The following is a 4251-nucleotide window of genomic DNA, read 5'->3' as shown; positions in this document are numbered from 1 at the left end:
ACACTTTTTAAATATTTGACTAAGTGATATCACTACCTACATTTGTTGAGCCAAAACCACAAAAACTAAAATGACTAACACTACAGGAAAATCGAAATTTAGCGGCATTTTTAAAACGTCTCAAAAAGTGTGAAAAACGCCGCAAAAAAATATGACGACGTTTTAAAAATTCGTCGCTTATACGGCCGCCGTCATATCTTTGTGGCGTTTTGAAAATGCCACTATAGACTTTAGACGACGTTTTTTAACAGCATCACCAATTCTTTACATCCGTTTACTATTTCCGTTAGAGGAGTTAACATGACGAAATTATGACGTCATTTTGCGACGTTTTTTAAAAACGCCACCTTTACTTTTTTTTCCCAAAAAAAATCAAATGTATGATATTTCAACTTCTGTTCAAAGAAAACCTTTTTCCTCAAAAAAAAAATAAATAAATAAAATAAAATAAAAATAAAATAATAATAAATAACAACCAACCTATAATCCATCACCATTTTCAAAACATATACCATAATATGAGTCAGTATTCCAATTTTCCATAACCAAAAACAAAAACCTTAAATCACATTATGTTAATACAAAAAAATAAAAATAAAAATTGCTAATACTCTCATTTTAATAAAAAAAATAATAATAATATGGAGTGTGCTTTGCTATTTAGCTTCAAAGGTGCTCTCTCCTCGAAAAACGTTGCCTCCAACTCATCATGTTCGTCTGCAATGATACAACAAAGCATTACATTTCAATACACCCAATAAATATATAATTGAAAAAAAAATTATTTATATCATAAATCAACCTCAGAGGTCACAACCTCACTCTTGAACCATACACGCCGATAAGTTTTTCATATATTTATATCAGAAATGAACATAATTTACCCTAAAAGTGATAGTATGTAAACAAGTAGGTAAAAAGAACCAATGCTTCATTTTTCCCTCATTATAACACCCAGATTTGTAAAATTCACATTCCATTAATTGTCTGATCCCTATTTACCCTACAAACATTGCATGTGATCCAAAATCTAATTCAGGAAGTGTGATACCCAATAATACTTGTGGAAAAAGTCTATTATAACACAGAAAATGAAATACAATTCGTGTTTATTGTGAAATGGTGTCAAATGAAACCTGTCAAGCTCACAAGACTAACCATCCTGTTTTTATGTGGCAAGTGACTCAATCAAGTGGCTTATAGAGCATAAATATAATTCAACATAATCAGCTTATCATATAAATATGAGACAAATTGCAACATTCATTTAACCTCAAGTAACTAAAATTGACTAAAGAAATTCAAATTTGTGAGGTAAAGACAAAATTTCCTAAGAACCAAGTTTCATCTTGAATCTGATTTAAAGGGGGAAAATATCTAAATCACAAACCTGTGCCATAAAGCAAGGAAGCATAATCCTCAATATTTGTTCTAGTACTTGAGTGTCGGTTGATTCAATGGCTTGCACGGGAATTGGTGAAAATGCAAAAGGAATCTCAATGCTGACCTGGAATTCACATGACAACAAAAGAAATTTTGCAAAAAATAAAAACAACTTCCAAAATGAAATGTCGCAGCTAGAAGAGAAGCCAATTAGCAATTACCTCAATAGCTGTATCTGAAGTGAGTTCATCCACCGAGGAGTCGCTCTGTTTCCTATTGCATGATACTCTATTCACCATAGAAGCTACATGCCCACACCAAATCAGTGTCAAAGCACTCCTGAAAAAAAGCATTTCATAATTCAACTCAGAACCAAAAAATTTAAGCTAAAAATAAAGTGCAACATTCCACTAAAATATGATTCTCGATGTCAAACAAACTTCCCCTGAACAGAGTACATAATTTTGGGTAGTCTGGATTATTTGGAAATGTTATAAGTAAAAAGGTTACATGGCATTAATAAAATAGTACTATTTTATGATTCTGGATGTCAAATAAACTTCCCTTGAACATACTTTTTGCACCTATTCATTTTCATCACTAGGAAGCAGTTACGCTGGCAAGCAAGCCTTTAAATGTTGCACAACATTCTTAAAATTTTGAGGAAATTATGAATCAGTTGGAAGACCAAAAAAAAAATTACAAAGTGTTGGAAAAGTTTATAATTTCAATTATTAAAGTTAGTAAACTACATCATTGGTTTGAAATTTATTTTGGAAATATGGGAATCATGGTGTTGAATCGGAAATTGAGTGAATTGCAAGATCCAATTTACGATTCATTGCGATTCAATATGATTCACACGATTATCGGTTTTAAACTTTGCATAAATCTTATTCAATAATTTATGATAAATAATAACTACACAAAACGAGAAAACTGGTGTGACAAAACTCAAAATATGACCAGCATTGGTTGCAGGAGTACATGTTATCCTTGCTGTAATAAATTCATCAAATTGTAAACTAGCTTGTAGGAAGTGAGGTCATGCATTGTCCAAATATTTAAAGCATAATTTACTATTTCATATCAATAAGAACCTTTTTGCCCCATTTTTGAAGAGGATATTTCAAACAAAACTATGTAATCAACATACTTGAACATTAAAAAAAAAAAAAAATTGATTTTAGCCATTATGGTGTTGTTCCCAACAGATCAGACTGAAGCAGATTAAACCCCACTACAAACAAAAATCCTATCAAAGTAGATCAAACATTACTGTCTAATCCAGTCATTGCTTATACAATCTAATTGTACCATTTTGCAGCAAACAAAGAGAATTTGAATGAACTTCTTACCATCAATCTTCTCATTCTGTGCAACCACAATTGGTGAACCTTCAAGCTGCCATAAACAAAATGCAAGGGAAAAAAACACAAAAACAAAAAAACAAAGTAATCATTAGGAGAAAAGGACACATAACATTGAAGTTTGAACACAAAAAACAGAGCAAAATCATTAGCTTTGCAGGACAAAAGCTTGATACAAAAACCATTTGGTTCCTCTTCAACTCTAACCAACAAAACAGGGCACACTTCAAAAGCAAAGAACTTGAAATTGTATACGTAACACCTGAAGGTGCTATTGTCAACTCTCTCAATACTCCCTGCATCCAACACAGCGTACTGACTCGCAGGCAAACTCATATACTCCACTGCAAAGAAAAAAAAAAACCGTTAAGTTATTTTAATAAAAATAATACTATATTTCATATATTCAATTTGTCCCACATCTTAAAATACTTGGCACTAGTACTTGAGTGAGGAAAAAATACTAAAAAGCGTAAAATAGAAGAAGTGTTACTGCAACTTACTCTCCACTCGCTAAATCTTATTCACTTAAACATAAAGAAATATTGCATGCATTTATAAATCTGACGATCACTATATATTTCTTAGATTATACCCTGAAAGCACTTTAAATTGTAACTTTGATTAGTTGCAGTTACGTTAGCACAAAAATGTGCTCCATAGGATAAGTTTCCATTATAAAAATATGATTTTCCTCAACACATACCGCCAATTTTGTCTTTGATAATTGTCTAGCCAAAGCATGTATGCAATAAGCTACATCCACTCGAGGCCTCGTAGTTGAAATAACAGCAAAAATAGCTGCAAGGGAAAACAAAAATTGTCCATCACAACCCATTTTAAGGCATATTAAAAATTGATAAGCACAAAACGGAACAAATATGAACAAAGGAGCAAGCCCATCAAAAAAAAAAAAAAAAAAAAAACCATCTCCATCTCGATAGAAATTACCAACCTCTTTTGTGTTTTTCTTTCGCTGGGTGCTCAACATGATTTGTACCCATGCTTCATAGTCTACTTGGTTGGTACAAGTATGGCATGTTTATCGAAATGCCCATGCTTCATAGTCTAAAGTATTGTAGTTTTCTTTTTATTTTTCTTTTTATCAAAATGGGTCATGAAATAGTATGGAGTTGTTGATATTATTATTATTTTATTTGGAAATTTTGTTGTTTCGATTTTAAATTAAATGGTAAGATAACTTATGTATTTTGTGAGAATTTACACAAATTTACATACAACCAACAAGATCATGGAGGCTGGCAGCCAGTGGTGCGGAGGCATGGAGGAAGATGAATATGGAATTTTAGGGATGATGTATCAATCCACTTTGTTTTTGTGGATAATATACCAGAATCTATGGAGGCAAAAGGGCTGTATAAAATCTTATCCAACTATGGTGTAGTCATGGATGCATATATACCCAACAAGAGGAGACAAATGACGCGATCTCGATTTGGTTTCATTAGGTACAATTATTCGGTAGCAGCAGATATGG

At 32.0% G+C, this 4251-nt stretch overlaps 1 long non-coding RNA gene across 1 annotated transcript; it reads right to left on the bottom strand.

Moving 5' to 3' along the window:
- Window positions 1–1140: 1140 nt before the first annotated feature.
- On the bottom strand, window positions 1141–3097 carry LOC145813467 (uncharacterized). Its single transcript, XR_014356571.1, has 3 exons — window positions 2742–3097; window positions 1605–1722; window positions 1141–1507 (listed from the first exon to the last, which is right to left on the bottom strand). It is a non-coding gene; the product is annotated as an uncharacterized LOC145813467 (long non-coding RNA).
- Between the last annotated feature and the right edge of the window lie 1154 nt (window positions 3098–4251).

The sequence above is a fragment of the Camellia sinensis genome, chromosome 15 (assembly GCF_055761805.1).
Source record: "Camellia sinensis isolate YWXY chromosome 15, ASM5576180v1, whole genome shotgun sequence".
Lineage (NCBI taxonomy): Eukaryota > Viridiplantae > Streptophyta > Magnoliopsida > Ericales > Theaceae > Camellia > Camellia sinensis.
Note: the sequence above shows the minus strand (reverse complement) of the source record. Positions and strands in the feature narration are given on the sequence as shown.